Source organism: Astatotilapia calliptera, chromosome 10, assembly GCF_964374335.1.
Source record: "Astatotilapia calliptera chromosome 10, fAstCal68.1, whole genome shotgun sequence".
In the NCBI taxonomy this organism is placed as follows: Eukaryota; Metazoa; Chordata; class Actinopteri; order Cichliformes; family Cichlidae; genus Astatotilapia; species Astatotilapia calliptera.
In genome coordinates, this window is record NC_137431.1 from 16,792,489 (window position 1) to 16,815,227 (window position 22,739).

Here is a 22,739-nt window from a genome sequence, read left to right on the forward strand (position 1 = left end):
CACTGGTTCATCTCTTGAGTTAGGTGTCTTTTTAATACTTGAATGATTCATGGGTCAGTGTTAAGTGGCTTAATAAAAAAAAAAAGAAAAAGAAAAAAGTACTTCCTCTGAAAATCATCAGTTACAAGCACTGGACAGAAAAAATAAAGGGGTGGCTCAAGTCACCCCTCATGTCCTCATGCAGAGCACATTTTCTATATTTTACTTATGATATTATCACTTACTGTTTGGTTATCCAAATGTCATAATGATAATTCATTTTCCAAATTGTATTGCAGGAGCAAAACACTGTTTTCAATCTAAACTTGTTGAAGTGCAACCTGCGTGCCATACAAAAAGCAGAAAAGCTTTATGTGTGTTTGTAAGCATGTATCATTTTGATTCATAAATGTAAACTTCTAAAGGTAAAAAAAAAGGCATGTTTTGTTGCCTGTGAAATGTCACATTATGTCTTGCTGGTAGTTCAGCATTGCGTAGTTATTTCAAAGACAACACCTTTATCAGCTGACGCCCTCAACCCCCCTCCAAACACACACACACGCACACACTATTTTTTTCTTTAATATTCAAATTTGATTGCAGTAAGACGGTAGTTTAACTCTGTTGGCAACATCGTGGAAATGATACTAAATTTAGGTATAACATTGTAGCATATTTTAAACTGTTTTCAGTTATATTAAAAGAATACAAAGCTTTGCAGCACTTTTCCATCTCATTTGCACAGAATGAGTGTTGAAGGAGAAAGTCTAAACAAAAGCCAAGATTCTTATTTTTGTTTCAACCTCTGTCTGTCTTCCCACGTCTTCTTTTTCTCCCTGCCTGTACGTCTGTCTATGCACTTGTACACAATACATCATCTGATTCAGTCAGATCCAGCACCGGTCTAGGGGGAGGTAGCCAGAGCTGAATACACCAACTGTTTCTTGGCAGTCATTGATAAATTATTAGCCAGTCCATTTAAGTTACATTTCCGTGTTTGATTGCCATATTCAGCTAAGCAGTGCTCGTGATGCCAAATCAGTGGGAGTAAAACTAAGATCAAGTGCTAGAAAGAGGCTCCTAGTGCTTCAATTTTCCAGCAACACTCTGTGATGGTGGCAGAAAAAGATGATTAAGGCAGCTAAAAAGGAAAATTCTGAATTTAATACCATGAAGAGTTACAGCATTTACTTGAACAGAAATAACCATTTGGTGCATTGTGCCATATGGAGATATAAAATATGCACATTCACATAGTAAATAAAATTAGTTCTATGAAAACTCCCTCTCTCAGAACTTAAACAGATTTTTGGACAATTCACTTGAGAGGTAGGTCTTCAGTACATATTGAGCACACACACACACACACACACACACACACACACACACACACACACACACACACACACACACACACACACACACACACACACACACACACAGAGAGAGAGAGAGAGTAATGTGCTCCATCATTTGCCATTTATTTGTAATATGAGTGTGACTGTCTGCAGCTGAGGTATCTAGTTGGGCCAGCAGAGACCTCTCACTCATGCAGAACCACACAAATGCCACGTGCACGCAAAGTTGCACACAAGTACTATACACACATGAACATACACCGACCAAGTGCAGACCAAAAACCCAACAGACCAGAACTTGCACAGATTTTGGGATGATTCACTTGAGAGCCGGGTCTTCAATACACACACAGACACACAAAAGCATACACATCCACACTCTCCCTCACTTGCTCTAGCCTCTAGGTAAGGGAAGGCTCACGAAATTGAGTTCACGGTGGTCGCTTAGCAATGTTGAGCAGAGGGTGTGCTATCAAGCCAAATTGTTCCGGTTCCTCTTGGCTCCCCTCAATTCCGTTTGGGTGTTCAGAGGTGGAACGACGGCACAGTGATCTGGCGGCACTGACATTTAGAAAGGAGGAAGGTGAAAATAAAAGGCTGAAAGTGAGAATTTATCAGCTTTGCACATAAAAGAAGCTGTAATGTGGGCAAAAATAAAATAAACCAGGTCTTTATTCTTTAGAGAAAATTAATTAGTGTTAACTTTATTTAAAATGCACAACTGATTGAAAATTTTATCTTCATAAAACGGGCCTTTATTTTTTAAGTTGAAAGACCCCCTTTAAATGACGGGAAAGGTGAGAAGTGAAAGATTTTATAAAGGACTAAACATTGATTGTGCCTTTAGTCTAAAAATGTGGAACCTGGAACCCAAACCTGGCTAGATGTGGATACAAACTTGCATACAAATGTTCACACATTATCAGAGCCCAGGGGTGTATGTGACTAATTAGCAGATACCATTTTCCAAACTTCACTCTCAGCATATTTCGTGTTTTAATCCATTTGGATCTACAGCTACAGAGCTAAATGTAAGAAAATGGGTAATTTGGCAACTCATCTAATTCAGTTTCTTCACATAGTAAAGGACAAAAATTACAAGCAAAGTTGGATTTTATTTTATTTATTTTTTGCTTGCAGGGTTGAAGCTGTGTGTACAATCGGCTAAATTCTTGGCTAAATGTGCTATTTTGTCTAAATTACCTTCACAGATGTTTTACTCCCCTATTTAGATGCGTCCACTTATAAAGTATACAAAATCTTTGCAATTGTGCCGCAGAAAACAAGATAATACAAAATGTAATAATCAAAGAATCAGAAAATCTATTACTATTTTTTATTATGCTGGAAATTCTGATAATCTTTGTTGCTTCACATATGAACATTTCTTTTTTTAGGACAGAACAGTCTTTGTACACTACTAATTCACTAATGTTCTTTTTGCTCTGTTGAAAGAGATGGACAATTACTAATATCTGCATTTATATCTCCCTGTCTGGTATTATTACCTATAGAGACATGTGAATAATAACGTTTTCACAGTCCTCTAAAAAACTAAGTGCATCATTAGTACTTCCATAGGAATTGAGGGGATAAGTAGGAGCCAGGTGGTGCGAATCAAATGCTCTTGATTAATTGATAATCAGTAAGTGTGACCACCTTTATAAAAGCAGCTGTTTTGGGAGTTTAGAGGTCAGGAGCATTCCTTGTGTTACCATGATGCCACAGTCTTCACAGGAGTGGCTCAGTAGATACCCCTGAACGTAAGACTTTACAATACTCAGAGAAAGTGCATAAAACTCAAGAGCTACATCTCCGACTCTACAGATATTAGTTAGGTTAAATGTTATCAAGTTAAGTGTTAAAGACAGTACAATCAGAAAAAAACAAAAACCGAGCAAGTGTGGCTCATTTGGAAATGTTTACTCTGAAAAAAACCTGGCAGCAAGGCCTAGGCTTGCAAAGTTGCTTCTAACCAAATCACAAAACCTCTGCAACAGTGTTCTTTGGATGGATGAGACCAAAGTGGAAATTTGGTCATAATACACAGCATCACATGTCATGAAAAGCAAGCATAGCATGTCAGCACAAATACTTCATACCAGCTGTCAAGCACGCTGGTAGACGATGTGGGCTTGTTTTGAAGTCACAGGACCTGCTCACCTTGCAGTCATTGCACCAACCATGAACTCCTCTGTATACCAAAGTATTCTAGAGCAAAATGGGAGGACATCTGTCTGACAGCTAAAGCTTAGGAAGAAGTCTGGTCATGCAACAGGACAGTGAACCCAAACACAGCAGCAAATGTACAACAGAATGGCTGAATAACAAAATAATCAAAGTGTTGCACAGCTCCAGTCAAATTCCAGACCTCAACCTGATTGAAAAGCTGTGGCGGTGCCTTAAAAGAGCTGTGCATAAACAAATGATCACAAACCTCAATGAACTGAAGTAACACTGCAAAGAAAAATGAGGAAAAATTCCTTCACAGCAATGTTAGAGACTGATAAAGGCATGCAGAAAAAGATTAAAGTATTTCTGCTAAAAGTGGTTTTAACGCTGCTGAAATGTGGTTAGAAACTTAGTTTTTCACAAGACTGCATAGATTTCTATGAGCTCTTAAAACTTAAAACAAACAATTTAAATCTATAATTTCTCTCCTGTTGTCAGACTGTCTTTGCCAGCTGATATGCAAAGCTTGCTCAGCCCCAGAACCCATAAAAATGTTGACAAGTCAGTGTCCACATTTACTGTGTAGGAATGACCTTGAAAATGCATAAACGTCTCTCTGCTCTGTTAACCCTGTGGCCACAACAAGCTAGTGTTTTTCATTATAGCAGTTTGAGCTTAGTCAATAAGGTACCACTCTTAGAACAGCATTTTAAGAACGCTACTTTCTGATACCTTCACTTAAGCTGAGTTAATTATCATTAGTCTGTGGAAAAGGCTGTGAGCGACGCATTTCAGCCTGCAAATAAATGATGATACTACATGTAATTTGCCCAGAGGGTGCAGAAACCTTTGCACACATCTGTAAGTGGCAAGTGAATAGTAATTAGCTATGGTTGGCAGCTGATTCACTTAAATCCTCTGTTACAGAAGAAAGCTCTGTGATTCAGCACTAGCGTAAACACTCACTGAAGAGCTGACTACTGCTTTAATTTCAAAAATAATTGGATATATCTGTTGTTCATCAGTCAGCAGAAATGTGTTTCAATGTCAGTGAAAAACAGGCCCATAAAAACATCAGGTCATCAGATATTAACCCACTGATAATAAGTCTCGAGAGACGGCATGACAGCTTCTTTGAGATTTGATTTTCTAGGCACAATAATAAAAAGGAAAAAGTAGCTTTAAAAAGAAGATCGTTTGTTTACATTTGAGGATATAAACTAGATTCTTTTATTGTATGTTTTGTTGACTGCACACCGAGCAGAAAAATGTGGCAAATACTGGATTCTGATTTGATCGGATTTCATTTGATGTTCGTACATCAAGGAAGGCGAATGTGCTTGAGATACCTAATAGCTTGAAGATGGAGGATCGATGTCAGGTCACCAAAACCTGGAGTCAAAAACCAAACCTCACTGTCAGCTGAATCATCTAGTGTATCGGAACAGTTGTCATTCCCTAAAGAATTTACACTCAACGCCTCTTAAAACTCCCATTTAATCTCATGTTATTTTTTCCCTCAAGAAATGTGCTGTCAAGTTAAAAAGGGATCATTTCTTGCAGGATTGTCGCGGCACTTCCATTTTCCCATTAATCAAAATTTAAATTTCTAAAGGCTTCAAGATTTTCTTTTTTTTTGCAGCGCACTTGCGTCTGCTTTGTGTTTTTCTTCCAACCTGTATATCTATGAATGCCAACAACTCTTGTTTTGCAATTTGCTGTTTTAATTCATTCTTCCTTCTGTTTGCTAATTCATTAAAACAGCTCCTTAGCTATTGATTAGGATTGTACTGAGCCATTCTCTGTTTATCTTGTTGAATTACAGCCAGCTGGTCCGCACCAAACTAGCTGCCTACACGGACTGCTGAGGAAGCCAGATCTATCCAAAACGGATTCAGTGACCTCTTCAGACCAGTAAGCACTAAAACAGACAGCAGGAGCTGTCACTTAAAGATGCCAGTGCTTTCCTGTGTGGGTGTTATCACCCCATTAGTGCAAATACACTGCTGATCTCTGCCCTGCTGTGCTCCAGAACTCATCTTCCTCAACAAAAACTGCATTAATAACACTGTTTGATAACAGTGAAGTGATTGAACACTGATGTATTTGGTAAAATTCAGCCTTTCAGCGCTTTGATATGAAATATTACTTTCCAACATGGGAACATTTGCATATCTTGTTATTACAAGTCGAGTTTTGATTTAATAATACACATCTTAAATATTTTATCACTGCTTTTAGTGAGCAAGAATTCCCATTTTTACCTCTATTGTAAAACTTATGGATGGATGTATAGCACAGTTAATTAATTATTGGATTGATCTCATTAATTAATAAATCTTTTTTTATTACAATACCTTTGTCAGGTTGATCTTTAAGATGATTAGAAAAATCCTTTTTATATTTGTCAGTGGTCGTCTTTTAGTTCGCAGTGATTTGTGTTTGTTAGTATTTCTTTTACAAACAGTGATAAAGAATCAGTAAATAATCATCTTTATTTACCATCTCTACTTTAAGGAAAATCTATTCTAACTGTGATGGCATACTAAGAAAACTACTGCCACTTCAAACTACAGAGATGTCACTTTCAGTAAATGTGGAAATGGACTAATGGAAACCTATAGGCTATCTAAGCCAAGTAAGTTGGCCATGAATGTTGATGGCATAAATTCTGGGGAGAGCAAGCTAAAGTCAGCAGTCTAGGGTAATTCTAGTACTTAAGGTGACCACAAGTCAATTATGTAATCAATCTTACTCAAGACGGTGGACCTAGAGAAAATGAACAGAAAATGTTGACTCAGTGTGTCTAACGCACCCAAATAAGCCAAGGATTTGTTCAAATCAGTGATGGAGGCACATGGGAGGACACTGGAGCAAAGTATTGGCATCTGGTATAACAAATCACTGCAGGTTGTTATTAGATATAACTCAGTCTAGAAGCCTATCAAGTAAAAAAAAAAAGTTTATAAAAGGTTGAGCTTAAACTTTGCTTATGATAAACTCCCTTTACTCTGCTGACTGAACATGCCTACTTACATTATCATTATATATGTCAGTTCCTTGTAGTTGGCATTGCTGGAAAGCTGAAAAGGAAGCATTCTCCACTGATTCGTCCTATTATCAAGAATATAGCTCAAAAAGAATCATTCCAAATATCCTCTGTTGAAAAATGACCAGATTGTGCTTCTACATTAATATGAAGTCATTACAAAAAAGCAGATTCAACAAACTTGGGAGTTTTGCAATGCCAACATTGCTTCCCAGACAGCTAATCAGAGTTAGTTCAATCAGCTCTGAGTTTGAGAAAAGCCTCCTTTTTAATCTAGTGCAACCTGAAGTGTTAGATAAGATGTGTCCAGTCCCCCTGTGACCCTACACTGGATAAGAGTTTAACAGAATGGATGGTTGGAGATAGATGTGTTTTGGTGAGATAGTCAGATGCTTGGCTGCATTTTTATATGCGGTAAGTTGGTGGAAATGTGCCTGTTTTGTCAGTGTCCACAGAAATGAAGCATCATAAAGGTACCAGTTTTATCATATGTATACAAATTATGTCAGAGGGAACTTCTTTTCAGTTATGCGGGAATGCCTCCCCTCTTCCTGCATTTACTGCCAATAGTAATGGACTGTCTGTCTGTAAGCCAATATCTGTGTCAGTGTCTGCCAACAGCTTTCATTTTAAATGATTGTTCAATGCTGATGGACATAAAAGCCTGATTTTTATGATGCGCCATTCTGCAACTACAAAATAAGTGGGGTTTTTTTTAATCTGCTGAGCAGCATGCCAAACAATCACTGAGATAGTCAGAAGGTAATACATAGACTCAAATAAATTGAGAAGGCTGACATCCACTGCATCTCAGTCAAAGAAAGAGAAAGAGAAAAAGAAAGAGTTGTTGCAGACAAAACACAAGCTTAATCCTTACTTTTCATATTCTGTAAATACACAGTGTGGTCCAAGCCAGTATTGATCTGACCCAAGGAAAATCATCATAAAAGAATTTCTGCCACATATCTATTTATAATGCATAAACAACGTGTCATTTTTTCCTTAATTGGTGATCATATAGCAATAAGATAGTGGACAATAATGGATAATAAAAAACAAATAAATACACCTACTCTTACCAATATCCATTCCTTTTTTGCATTAGACATAAAAACATAACATCTATAATGAATTCATTAGGATGGGTGCACAGGCTGAGCAGGAAGTGAAGAAAATGACTGGACATGTGGCAACATCAGCGAGCAGGGGGGCTTACCTTTGATAGAGTGATCAACTCAGAATAATCGAGAGTGACCCAGTAGGTTAAAAAAAGACCTTATTGTCCCTTAAACATCAAGGGGAGTAAGAAAAGAACGTGATAGCGTGAATGGGAAGGCCGAGGCTTTGTGCTAGAAGGTCTGGTGAACATCATGGGAAGGATTTGCTACCATCTGGGGCCATGTTTGGAAGGTGCCACAAGCACTGCTCAGCTTTCTCATGAAGACAATCCGTGCCGTGTCCCAAAAAACTCTATCACTGCTATGGCACATGCACATTTAAGAGCAAATTTAAACTAAAAATTGAATTTAACATGTTATAAGTGGCATCAAAAAGCCACAATTTGTTATACTTGACTCAGTGTGTATGTAAAGGGAGCTTGAGTCTGTCGGGGTTTAAGGACACTGTAAAAAGAGGAGGAGGATAGCAAAAGGGAACTGCATGTAAAATTTCAGACAGTTATGCTTGGTTTCATACAGGGACAGGTGCTGTGCTGCTAAATGTCCACAAGTGCGGAAATACAACAAAAAAATGTCGTAGATGGGGTAACTCAGGAGAGCTACCTTGCCTATTTTGTCTGCTGAGACTGAACGTGCTGTCAGCAGCATTTGTAGTTACTGTGCCCAACAGCTTGCCAATATTAAATTGGGAATTGGAGCCACTACAAATGGGGAAAACAGAGAAAACATTAATATAGGACAACAGACAGTCAGGGCAGTTAATGTCCTGAAACTTGATATCTCACTTGACCTACAGAAATTCTAAGGTTAAAAGTCTTTGTGACAACATTTCCTTAATCCCTCCCAACTTTTTTACTACTATTTTAATCCCATCTACATTTCCTGTGTTTTCTCACTTCAACGTGTATGTTGTCTCAGGTACACACACTGTATTTGTGTGTACTTGAGAATGAGATTACTCAGTAAAACAATGTACCTCAGCATGAATGTAAGAAGGTAAAAGGAAAGGGCATAAAGTGTAAAAGCTTGATTTTTTTCTTCTTCTTGCAAGTCTCTGGTGGAAAGCCAAAATGAAATTACCTCTTCCTGCAATATCACCAATCTGACTCAGCACTAACTTATTGTTCTTTTTTTCATCATTCCTATTGCTCTCAAGTACTTTATCACCTCTTTTGCTGCAGTACCGGTCAGAAAATTCAACATAAAGTGCCAGGTTTATCTGCCATTTTCTTCTTCCGTAGCTGCTCCCTCCAAACTCCATCTCTTATGTTTTCTCCCCATGAGTTTTGCGCTGTTGATGGGCCACAGAGATGTCATTAATTCCCAACACAGTGTGAGCGAGTGCACACACTAGAGGAGAGCGGGAGTGAAGCATTCACAGCTCCGCATCCTTCTGATCCCTCAGCCAAAAGAAAAATATCCCCATGGGCCACAGCCCTCGCATTTCTCTATGTGTACATGTGTGCATGTGTGTGCGCTAGCTCAGAGAGCCAGACAGAGAGAGAGAATGAGTGAGAGACAGGGAGAGACTATTCACAAGAAATCAAGAGAAAGTGTTGGCTAACCTAAATGACAGGTATTGTTTCAACGTTAGCTCCTTTGGGAAAAACTGACAGCCAGCTCATCACACTTGATAAAAGTGATACCCAGGATTTTTGGATGTCTGAAGATTTCATATATTTCACCCCAAAAATCCCGCAAAAGCCTGTTCTTGTCAGGAGCCAATTTTGTTTTTAAGTGCTGTGATCAGAATCAGGGAGAAGAGGGGCACTACATGGCACTTGACCTACTCTTGGAATGACCAACTCATACTAAGCATCCCGTCTGTGTGCAGAAGCAAAAACGTACATTCACTGAAAACTAAAGGATGGGATTTGCACAATGGATACACGCAGCCCTTCTTGTGATAAAAGAGATTTGCCAGGTTAGCAGTTCAATCCCCCTGGCCACTCCATATACAAATGTGTCCTTGCATTACAAGTGACTTTAAAAGGTATTGGTTATTCACAGAAAGTCACACAAGCTGATGTTTAGTGTCTTTACTGAAACACAGTTTTAGTAAAAAAAAAAAAAAAAATGCATGCTTGTATCTCAGAATCAGAATCAGAATCAGAATCAGAATGGGGTTTATTGCCAAATGTTGAGCAGGTTTACAACATTAGGAAATTGCTGCGGTGCTTCAGTGCAAACATGGTGTCATAAATAGCACTTAAATAGACATGGAAAAAAATAAAAGTAGGGATAAGAATTAAAAGTGCTACGTGGAAAGATATGTGCATGAGATATACATGAGATATATACATGAGAATAAGAATTAAGAGTGCTACGTTGAAAGATATATACATGAGTGCAGGTGGTGATCAGTGCCAAACATAGAATGATGCAGTGACACAGCGTAGGGTCATGTGTTAGTGGCGGGGACAGTCATATGGTTATTGTTCATGTGTCCAACAGCAGAGGGGGAGAAACTGTTCTTATGGCGAGAGGTTCTGGTGCGAATGGACCGGAGCCTCCTGCCTGAGGGGAGCAGGTCAAACAGACTGTGTCCAGGGTGGGAAGGGTCAGCTGAGATCCGGGCTGCACGCCGCAATGTCCTGGAGGTGTACAGGTCCTGCAAAGATGGGAGTCTGCAGCCAATCACCTTCTCAGCAGAGCGCACAACACGCTGCAGTCTCTGTTTGTCCCTGATAGTGGCTCCAGCGTACCACACGGTGATGGAGGAGGTGAGGATGGACTCGATGATTGCAGTGTAGAACTGCATCATCGTCCGTGTTGGCAGGTTGAATTTCTTCAGCTGCCTCAGGAAGAACATCCTCTGCTGGGCTTTCTTGATGACGGAGGTGATGGTGGGCTCCCACTTCAGGTCCTGGGTGATGGTGGTACCCAGGAAGCGGAATGAGTCCACAGAGGTGATGGGGGTGTCAGTCAGGATGATGGGGGGGAGTGGGGCTGTGTGCTTCCTGAAGTCCACAATAATCTCCACTGTCTTCTGGGCATTCAGCACCAGGTTGTTGTGGCTGCACCAGGACACCAGACGTTCAACCTCCCTCCTGTAGGCAGACTCGTCCCCGTCCGAGATGAGTCCAATAACGGTGGTGTCATCTGCAAACTTGATTAGCTTGACAGACTGGTGGGTGGAGGTGCAGCAGTTGGTGTACAGGGAGAAGAGCAGAGGAGAAAGAACACAGCCCTGAGGGGAGCCGGTGCTGATGGTCCGGGAGTCCGAGACTGTAGCTAATCACACTCAGCTGACAATAACACAGTTTTAACATATAAAACAAAGATCTGTGTGGTATTGCCAGCCCTGTGCTTTGTCTTCTGATTCATATGGACAGCTGGAGTATTGATCTGGTCTAGTTATAACATGCTGCCAATTTAGGAAAATGCTCAGCTAATACAACAGAAGGAGGAGAAAAGACATTTAACGTGATACATTTCTTATTCAAAAGGCTGAACTCTAAGTCTTGCTGAGTCACCTGTGCTAAGGTGTTTTGCAATGCATGTACCCAACTGCTGCATGTGCTAGTTATGCATATTATAAAATAATATGTTATAGTCATAATCATATTAACCCAAGCATGGTCATGGCTATGTTTTACCATGCGGCAGCTGTCATTGGATGCAGGTTCAGGAACAAAACACAAGTCTCAAAGACAGGCAGGATAAAATGTTTTATCAGGTTGAAAACCCAACCAACCAACTGACCAAACAAACAAACAAACAAACAAACAAACAAAAACGTAAAGCCCAATGGGCAGCAAAATACAAAACCAAAGTCCTCGGGAACACAGAGGAAGCACAAGAGAGGGCTTAAATACTCACACAAGAGGTGATCAAAGGAAGTGGACGCAGGAGGACAATGAGATATGGCTGCAACTAATTAAAACAATGACTGGGGAGAAATATAACTAACAGCAAAACACATGAGACAGGAAACCAGCAAAATGAAACAGGAAGTAATTCAACAGGGAAATGCTGAACAGAGAGGAGGACTTAACAACAAGATACAGGAGGCACTAGGGAGGCTAAGCTAATAAATACGAAAGCATGAATGAATTCAAAGCAGAATAACAATTATAACAGTAATCACAGAAGCCAACAATAATGAGACTTAGCCAACAGTAACAATCAAAACTAAAGCTCAAGAATAAGAACGAAAAACCAACCAGACATTTCCACAAAAATAGCCAGAAAACTGCAAAGAACAACAAACGCTGTGGATCATAGCAGTTATAACGAAGCCTGGTTTTAATCCGTAGCAGTTGTGAGAGCGGATGATAAACTATCCTCCTATTGTTATATTTGTAATGCCCTTATCACATTGGATAAAAACCTTCAGAAAAAGGGTGCAATTAGTCTTCATTCTTGAGGCAAACTCTGTAGTAGTCAAGAGGTTTTTATTAGCTCCAACTCTGGTTGGCAGCAATGGAAACATCACACTGGTTCATTTGCTAAATTATATTTCTTTGCGTGTTGAAGCTGTAGCCTGGTTTGGTAGCTTACAATTCCATATTTTTTCCATTTAGCACTTAAAAATCCCATACAATGAACACTATAAAGACTTTTTTATGTGCAGATTTCCAGCTACCGTTTGCTTCTGTGTTATTGCTGTTGTTCCTGTTTAGACACATTGTAAATTTAAATGAACTGCAGCCCAACTAAGCAAGTAAGAATGGCGCTTTATTAGTGGCACATTGCCTCCTTTCTCACCATGAACTTGCAAGACTGATCTGCTGTCAACAATAGGTATTAACCTTCACAGGTCAGACTCTGCATCTATTCAGTTGTGTCACATTGCACTATAACAATGATGGTCTGAGGTCATTATTTCTGGCTTACTTCACTTAATCCCCAGCAGCACTGTTTTTAAAGAGCCTAGAGACAAAAGAACTGTGCAAAGAAGACAAATTCCTGAGCAGCATTTATGACAAAGTAAAGAGGCAGCAGCTTTGAACTTCTGGGACTGCTGTGAGGGTGTTGTGACAGTCTTTGCCAATGTTTAAACATGGCAAGCAATTGCTTGTGGGTGACTTTGTATGATTTATAAATCTTATTGTAGTGATGTATATGAATTTCTTTGTCAGCAACTTTTAACTCACTTGTGATTTTATCTATTTATTATGAGCCATTGCATTTTTTTCTTTTGGTTGTTTCCTTATCTTTTAATAATCTATCAAGCTAATGCAACATAAGCAGGACACTTTCAGACTTCTGCGTTATATGTTAAGGCTAAGGTAGCTGCTGTGGTACTTGTTTCTCTGCCATGTTTGTACAGTAGGTCAAGTCACTGAATCTTCAAAGCAAAACTGCTTGTTCAACCTTTTTGTTTTTATATATTTATTTCTCAACATTCATTGTGGGTAAAGTGTAATAGTTGGCTTTTTTATCGGCAAAAGCTTTTTATGGATATGTGAACTGTTACACTGATGCTGGTGGTTAGATCTAGGCAACCAAAGCACTGTGGAAGTTGTACTAACTTATTTAGTATGCTTTTTTTAGAGAGAGTGAGACAGAATATTTGGATCACCCATCCAAAGCAATGGACAGTGCACAGAAGGATAGCAGCAAGAATGAAAGGGAAGGGTTACAAAACCGTAGTATGTCTACTACTGATTGTATTGTTATAATTAGCATATTAAAAGTAACTCATGCACACTAGTTCCAAAAGGTAACACCATACCTGACACTGCTATTAGAAATACTATTCATCTTTTACCAAATTAATGTGCAGTAGATCATCCATATTTTTTCTACTTCCCCAGTGCTCCTAAGTGGTGTCAGGAGAATGAATTTATTATTTGTCACTGTTTTGCATTTTGTTATGGAGTGAATGTGACATTTTACTGCAGAATAACACCAGAGACAAGTGTCAGCTACACAGCAGCTTGCATTTTTATTCGATTTTGAACACGATCTTCACTGTGAGGTTTAGCAATGTGATACATCAAAAATGAACTCTTACTTCTATGAAACATGTTTCAGGTTTACTAAAGAAATGATGGATGGGAATCAAGTAAAAAAACAAGAAACACAGAGCCGGCTCTAAAAAAATATGAAAAACAGTGAATAAAAAAAAAAAAGAAAATGTAGTCTTTTGGTTTAATTTTTGATGTTTTGTGGTTTTCACTGGACAGTGACAGCTTTAGAAAGCTGATGGGTTTTTTGTTGCAATGAGTTTTCTGTCTCTGGATCCAGAGCATGCTTTAAAGTTTGTGATCTCACACAGCGATAATAACATTACAAATGGAAATCACATAAGGTGGAATTTTCCAACATGTTACTACAACTACTTCCCATTTCAAGGGAGCACCCTTTGAAGCAAAAGTCTCCTTGCAGGATCCTTCAGCTTTACTGTTTCATCAAATTGCTTCTATTATTTTTTAAGAGTAAGGTGTCAGTGAGCATGTCTGGGCCCGAATTTGCTATAAACCTTGGGTTTATGACAGAGGTCCAGATGATCATGGGCTTAAAGGGTTCCTGGGTGCTGAGAAACTTTCTGGCCATCAGGCTCACTGAGTTTACAGGCCCTCACTGTGCTATTAACTAACACACACACACACACACACACACACACACACACACACACACACACACACACACACACACACACACACACACACACACACACACACACACACACACAGAGAGAGAGAGAGAGAGAGAGAGAAAATTTTAGGCAATGAGGGCTGCAAAAAGAAGAATTAAGAGGACAAATTCTGTTATACAAATCAGAGTTTAAGTAAATGACCAAAAACAAAGTTCAATGAAATCAGTGACATCAATCTTTTTTTAAGGTTATGATTGATTTAAAGTTCTTTAAGATGAATTAACATCCATCGTGTTTGGGTGCACAGTCTATTTGGATATTACCACGAGGAGCTGATACAGTCATAGGTTTCCCAAAATACACTTACAGGAGATTATACTGAATTCTGCTTCCTTGTTTATATTACACAGTCATTAGCATCCCTTTGGAGTTTCATTATTAGTAAGGTTTGCAATGTTTGGCCTTGTGGGCAAAGGCAAATCAAGCAATGGGTCAGCGTGAAATTAGAGGTTGCTGTACCTTAACTCTTTGTGAAAGTGTATCACAGCTTCACTGCCTTCGAGTCAAAATCTGGCATCCCACATTATGAATAAAATGATGTCATGTTATGCTCAACTGTCTAACAATAAATGCAAAGAAATAAGTGCTATTGTTTTTTTGTCTCATCCAGATCTGGTCAGAGCAGGTCAAATATTGTGATTCATGCTGATTTTCAAATCAGGAGCTAGTAAAATATGCCTACTGTATATTACAGTAATGTATATTATAGGGTTGCTAATTTTTCTTATATAATAGTACGAATGTAGTACGAACATTTCTAATACCAAATATACAAATATCCTGCAGAATACTTAAGTGCAAAGGTACACCAATGTCACTTTCAAATCATCTATGAATTGAAATGAGTTTCAGACCATCAACAGTGACTCAGGATAAAAAGCTAAAATTAAGAAATAATCTGCATCTTAACTGCCTGCACATTAAAGCTATTACCCCATTCTATATACCGTAATAAATATTCCCGATTTTCCAGATAAAGAGGTCATGCTGAGAAATTGCCAGATACTTAAATTACTAAGAAAAAAACAAATGTGAAATATTTCACGTGTGAAGGAAGCAGAACATTGGTAAGGGCCAGTTTTCTATTCTATTTCAGTGTCTGTGCATAGGTACTGTGGCATGGTTTTTACCAATATCTTATTCCAGTCAGACACTTCACATAGAATAGTTTATTACAGTGTGTAAAATGTAGAATATTCGCAGCATTAATGTTTGATAGCTGCTACCTCTGACCTTGTCTCTCCCCACTCAAGTGCAAATCAGCAAGGAGTGGAGAGCGACAATACTCAGTTCCAGTATAGGTGAAACTAGACTCACAGCTTACAGAGGGGTCTTAGGTGAAGGCAGCACTTGTTCAAGACCTGATGTATTTTTGAAGTGAAAGCGGCAGTGGCAGTAATCAAGGCTTGCAGTCTTTTTTTTCTTTTTTTTTAAAAAGTAAACATTAGCAAAGATGCATAAATGATCATGAATCCATACTTCATCAAGCAATTAATGTAAAACCGCAGGAACAGCCAGGAATGTATATGAGTAAGCATTAGTCGTGCATGCTTTAATACAAGAGCAATATATATCATGTTCATGTCTTCTTGATAATTATTGGGAGCAATGAAAATCTGTATTTATTTATCTTTATGTGAAATGTAATCATGATATATTAGGCACAACAATGTTCATTGTGCTTTTAATTTAGCAGTAGCTGCCTGAAAAATAGAAACCAGCTAAGGCAAAAATCAAGAATTATTTGATAATAATGGATTGGATTTATATAGTGCTTTTCAAGGCACCCAAAGCGCTTTACAATACCACTATTCATTCACTCTCACATTCATACACTGGTGGAGGCAAGCTACAGTTGTAGCCACAGTTGCCCTGGGGCAGACTGACAGAAGCGAGGCTGCCATATCGCGCCATCGGCCCCTCTGGCCAACACCAGCAGGCAAGTAGGGTAAAGTGTCTTGCCCAAGGACACAACGACCAGGACAGAGAGCCCAGGGATCGAACCGGTGACCTTCCGGTTACAGATGCGATTCCCAACCCCCTGAGCCACGGTCGCCCCAAATTGATGGATATTATATGTTGGTAATGCTACTTTATCTTTGTCTCTTATCAGAAAGAACAATAACCTCATTACACTTTATTTTCAGCATCAGTCTGAATTTGTTTTCACTTTAGTTCCCTATTAGCAATTTGGAAATTGGTTTTCCAAAAACAATCACCAGATAACTTTTTGCTGGAATTTAAAGTCATTTTAATTTGATACAGTTACATAAGTGACATCTTGTTTTAAATAAAGTTCCCATAATGAAGCAACGCCAAGAAAGAAAAAGAAGAAGAAGAAAAAGAAAAAGAGGTTCAGCATATTTCACCTTTTGTCATTTAATAGTCGTGCACTGAGTTGCCAAAACAAACAAGTTGCGGCTCTTTAAAATATCATAGTTGATTAGCCAAAGTTTCTCCTGTCCTGCTCTCTGGCCCAGGCAAATGCACCTTCTCTGTAGACAGATTCAGTGGTCTGGAAATCTCTCTTTTCATTAGTGCAGGCCAGACATTATTACTGCACCAATGCCACATCAACATTGCAATAATAACTGTATTGGTAAGTTCATTTAAAGCAAATAAAGTGCTGAAAACTTTGTTTATGTATATAGCCGGTAACGTTATTTATGCATATAGCGCCTACAAACACAGTTCACATTGTGCTTTGACAGACAAGCAAAAGCACAATAATGAATTCAAACAGAAAGTCAAACAAAAGGCCAGAAATAAAATAGAATAAAATGGGGGAAAAAAAGCTAAGACAGAGAAAACATTGCAAAGAAAATAAAAAAAAAACCACAAGCTGTCAACAATCACAACAAGAAAATACACACGAAAAATTAAAGGGGGGGGGGGGGGGGGGGGGGGGCGGTTAATGAATTGTGTTTCTAGAAGTGACTTGAAGAAAGTCACGATGTGTCCATCCTTCTGACTACAGGATGGTCACCAGACAACATTTCTCATGTGCAGCTTAGTTCTAGGCTACAGCATGCTTTAATAGTGATCTTAAAATGTCCACAATAATTAAGAAATATGGTAGAGAGTGTAGATAAGCCAGAATAGGAGTGACATGATGCCATTTGGTAATTGCCCTGTGAACTCTAACATTTTGAATCTTGTTGGAGTTGAAGAGACTTTTTGCACTTTTCTATACCAGAAAGAAGAGAGTTGCTCCCAAAACAAAATTAATAAAAATCTTATTAAATTGGAGGATAAATGTTTATGTATATAACCAATTTTGTTAAATCTGATGAATTCTAGTTGTATCAAGTATGAACTGTAACTATCAAATTTCAAATATTAGATTATCTCTATTTGACCTTTTCACCTATTTGACCTTGGATTTGACTTTCCCAATAGCAGGAAATCTGTAACGCTGTAAAGTTACATATTTATATTAATATTAATATATGATACAACTAATATTTTTTTAATTCCTTTTTTTCCACAGTATGTTGTTTAAAGTAACTAAAGTAACTCATAGGACTTGCATGAGTGAAATGCATATAAGCACTGCACCACCTCTGTTGCTGGGGCACATTGATAAATGATTAAATAAGCTTGGAGACACCCACAGACAGGCAAGACAAACTGATGAAACCAGAATATCTACATGTCATAATACCGCGACACAGCTTCACCTGGCCTGGCAAGCTGGGATTCAAATAAATTAATTCTTCATTGTGAATTGAGGTGGAGTAATCCAGCTGTGATCCTAAATTATAATGTGCGCATTTTACAACTATTACATTATCAAGTAAGTGACTATAAAAAAAATTAGATCACACAAGCTCAAAGTTTATGATTACAGCTTGTTTTGTAAATACAAAACAACAACAAAAATTAATATCCTGGAAATTAGCTATTTTTATTGTTATATTTTGAATTAGCACATTAAAATCCATATATTAGCAGATTTTGTCTTAAAGAGGACAACTTCTGGAACACTGCTGACTGGTGTTGTTAGTATGAAAGGTTAGCTCAGGTTAGTATAAAAACATGTACTGTTCCATCATCCAAACCAGACCATGCAGGTATTACTGTTAAAGCATTTAATCCAGTCATTCCAGTCATGACAGTCATTTTTTTAAATTTTCCTTTTTTTTGTGAATGTTGTAATTATACATCTTATAGGGGAAAAGATCTTAATAGACTAAACCATGATGAGTTTATCCAGTTAACAATATATATTTTAATATAATTCTAATTTGAGTGCATACACAATAGGGTGGGGTCAACAGCAAAAAGTCATGCGATACAATTAATACGGCAGAAATTTTATTACGCCGTCGAACTTTAGGGACTGGGATCGATAAAAAAGATGAGATCATCGTATTTCGGATGAATTAAAGAATTAAAGAAGTGAAGTAGGATTTAGAAAGAATAATGAGTTAGGCGAGAGGTTTGAACAAATGACCAAAAAAAGTGCAGAGATGAGGACTGTGTTACATAAAGTAAGTGCGCAGTGGCACAGTGAACAGAGATGTAATTGATTACTGTTATCAGTAGACAGGCAGTTACTGTAACAGAGATAATGGCAGATAATACACTGCACTTTAATATACTGTTAGTGATAGAAGCAGCCTCATAGCAAGAGAAAGGAAAAGAGAGAAGGCAGTGGCAGATAATAGTCTAACATGACAAGTGGGACAAAATAAAGAGGCAGAGACTGAAGAGAATAATGAAGAGGGTCCAACAACATGATGTTGAAATCATATATCAGTGTCACCTTTCAGATGGAGGTGTGATGTTTCCTCACACGGTCCATACTGTTAGCCCTATTTTCTTCACTAGCACATGCTCGTCTTATGCAGTCTATTACTATCGACCAATTCCTCTCACGCGCCACCCGTTTATCTCCCCTCACCTATTCTTACCCTCTTTGCCCCATTTCACTTGTCGGCTCTCAGAGATCGCCTTTCCCTACCCCATCCTGAATCGAGCTCAGCCATCCTTCTCTTATCTTCACCTTTTTTTGTGCTTCACATCTATTCCCCACTATGTTGCTAAGCTTCCTTGTTGAGCTGAGCAGATCGGAAAGAAAAAAAACCCCACACTGTAGCTGCTGTGGCCACTGGCTAATGAAAGGAGGCTGTGACTCAGCCAAGAAGCCATTAAAGATAGGGGAAGATAGAGAGGATGAGATTCCTATTTAGAAATACGCACACATTTACACAAGCTAAAATGCAATGCTGGGACTACTGTGCAAATATTCACTGTCATGCCCATGGGGTCAGAAGCCAGAACAACTGAAACTACATACAAAAAGCAGGCAAACACATAAGGATGCATGTGCATTAAAGACATAAACAGATCTCTCATCTTCCTGCCTCACTCAAGTCTTCCAAAATGCCATGCCTTAGTTATAAATCCTGCAACTTAGCGGCCATCTGCTATGAAACAGTTGAATGCACCAACACAGATACATAGGCCTACATACTGTATATATGCGTGCATACACACGAGCACACACACACACACACACACACACACAAACTGTGGATATGCTTACACACACACACACTCATAAACCTCAGCAGTAATTATGGTGGGAATTGTACAGGCAGGTGTGTGGAAGCAGTTTGTAACACATTTGCTTTATCTATAGCACACTGAAAGTAATGACCACAATATTAGGATGATGACACCAAGTAACAGCATCTTTATTTATCCTTCCAAACAAAGATGCAGTTTGAAAGATACAGCGTCTTAATGCATTTGCATTAACACTCAAAACAAAACACCGAGACTCATATAAAAAAAAAGATTTAAATGGGTTGCTACGCAAAATTCTAAGTTAAAAGAAAGTTTCAAAACTTTTTTTTAATCTGTTTTGCATTTGATCCCAGAGCATATTTCAGAGTGTAGACAGGGCATGTTTACTACTGTATTGCATCACGTCTTCTTTTGACATCGCTCTGCTCAGCAGTTTGGGTCCTCCTTTGTTGTATTTTTTATTCCATAATGCGCCAAGTGCAAAGGTTTCAATAGGAGACAGGTCTGAACCTCAGAAAGGCCAGTTTAGCACCTCAGTATTTTAGTACAGCCTTGGTAAAGATGCTTTTTATTCCCAGTACTCTATTATCTAATTGGGTGTGAGTTTTATTTTTCCTTTTTTAATCATTTATTTCAGTTGCATAACTTTTCAAATCTCTTGTTGTTCCCAGATCTAAGTCTTTTGAACCATCTTGCTGGCAATGAATTGTAGAAAATATTTTCTTTTTAAAGAACAAAGTTTAAAGTTTAACCATTTCTGTTGTTTTTGCACTTTAATTTAAATGATCATTGCATTGAGTTTTTCTTCACGTTTTGCAGTATTTCTGCTGTGCTTGGAAACAGACTGATGTGTACCTACAGAGCAAGATAAAATCATTGAAAAGATTACAACAAGTACTGAGAAAAGACAAACACAAATACAATAAAACCATCTTAGTCCGAGGGGCACAATGGTGCATAATAAAAATATAAAATTGTAAAATCTTAATTTTTATTTCCACAAAATTAGCTACAAATAGAAATACCCTGTAGTACACAAGTCCGAAGTGAATTTTCCACTTGGTGTTTGCAGACCTGTAACGCTGACTAAAACCCTGAATGTGTATTTTTTTTTATTTTACCGCAAGCAAAAAGTACTCCACCACAGATTTTCAAATTTTTATCCTACCTTATACTTTTCTTTGCAAATATTTCATTCATTAAACTGCAGTCATGCTTTGGGACCCTATCTGCGATGTTTAAGGGAGCTCTGAAGAAATGTTATGGTTGCAGCTTTTAGGCTTTTTGCATTTGATACATAGGGACACAACAGTTCTATGTGAAAAGGTCAGTCCATCACAAACCATCATGTTCCCTGATGTTGTCTCCAAGACTTGAAAATATGCTGCCTGTTATTTATTTATTTATTTTTGTCCTGTGGCATTTTGGGTTGATTTAAATATTAAGTACAAAAGTTGTCTAAATGGTGCTTAAAATAACATTTCACCATTTGATTTTTGTTTGATTGCAAGAGGAAAGAACAGACAGAGACTGCACAAGTAAATGGAATTTTAAATAAAGATATTAAAATACATACATACATATATATTTATAAATACACCTGTTATGTTTATCATCCAAACTTGTTTATATTAAGTATTAAAATGCCATCAACAATCTTTTTTCTTAAATTGCTCCCTGATTTTTGTTATATGCAACTGTACCCAAGTCAGCATCCGACTACAATAAATGCTTAATTGAAAAGGGAATGCCACTATAAGATAGATAGATAGATATCTATCTATATATATATATATATATCTATATATATATATATATATATATATATATATATATATATATATATATATATATATATATAGTATAAAATAATTACTACTGATGCAGGTGTCTTGATAAATGTAGACCAGCTGAGTTTTAGTGGCTTATGTTGTTTTTTATTTATCACAGTCCTGTAATGCCACGAAGGAATAATCTTTTTGCCCACAAATGGTGAATGCAAACACAGAACAAGCAGTCTGCCAGCAAAAACAAAGAAGTCTAAAACACTAGGATTCTAAATGTGGGATTTGATGAGCAGCGGTTTCCATATAATGCAGAGAAAGAAAGGATGCCATCAGTGGTAAAATGAGTTGATGTTTGATGCTTTATATCCTGCATGTACCAACAAGAGTAACACACATGCAGTTTACTAGGTCAGGAGAGAGATGCAACTGGGATACTCAAATACGTCTAATATATATCTCTGAGCACAGCATCCAAACATGTGGAAATGGAAGGAGGGACTCACCAGAGTCTTGGTTGGCAGCTCATCACTTCGCACACCTGGCTGCCATCCCAGCCTGTTAGAGGTGCTACCAAAGACCCACCACAATCAAATTACTAGGAACACACAGCAAGGTAACACAATCAGTCCCCCAGTGGCTTCTACACACTTTTCTAGAGATTCTAGCTGAGATAGATCGCCACCCCACTGTTGCACAGCTTGTAACAGAAGCTGAGCAGAACTCTCTTATTGTTGCCACCCTCACAGCTATTTTTCTTTAACCATCACATGTTTGAACCCTTTCCACAATGGGAACCAGTGACTTACTGATTCAAAATGAACAGAGAGAGACACAGTTCTTTAGGCTTGCTTGACCTTTTGTTTCTTTAGTGTTAGAGTAACCCAAGCTGCTACACAGCTTACAGCAACTTTTTGTTGTTGTTGTCGTTTTAGTTACCTGTTTTTAGCGCCTTAAAATATTGTGAACCTATATGAGTTTTTATGTTTTTATCTCCTGTGTTAAACAAATTGAGTTTACCTAGAATAAAAATAAAATTACCATTGCCATTATAAGAGCAGCATACTATTTGCACAT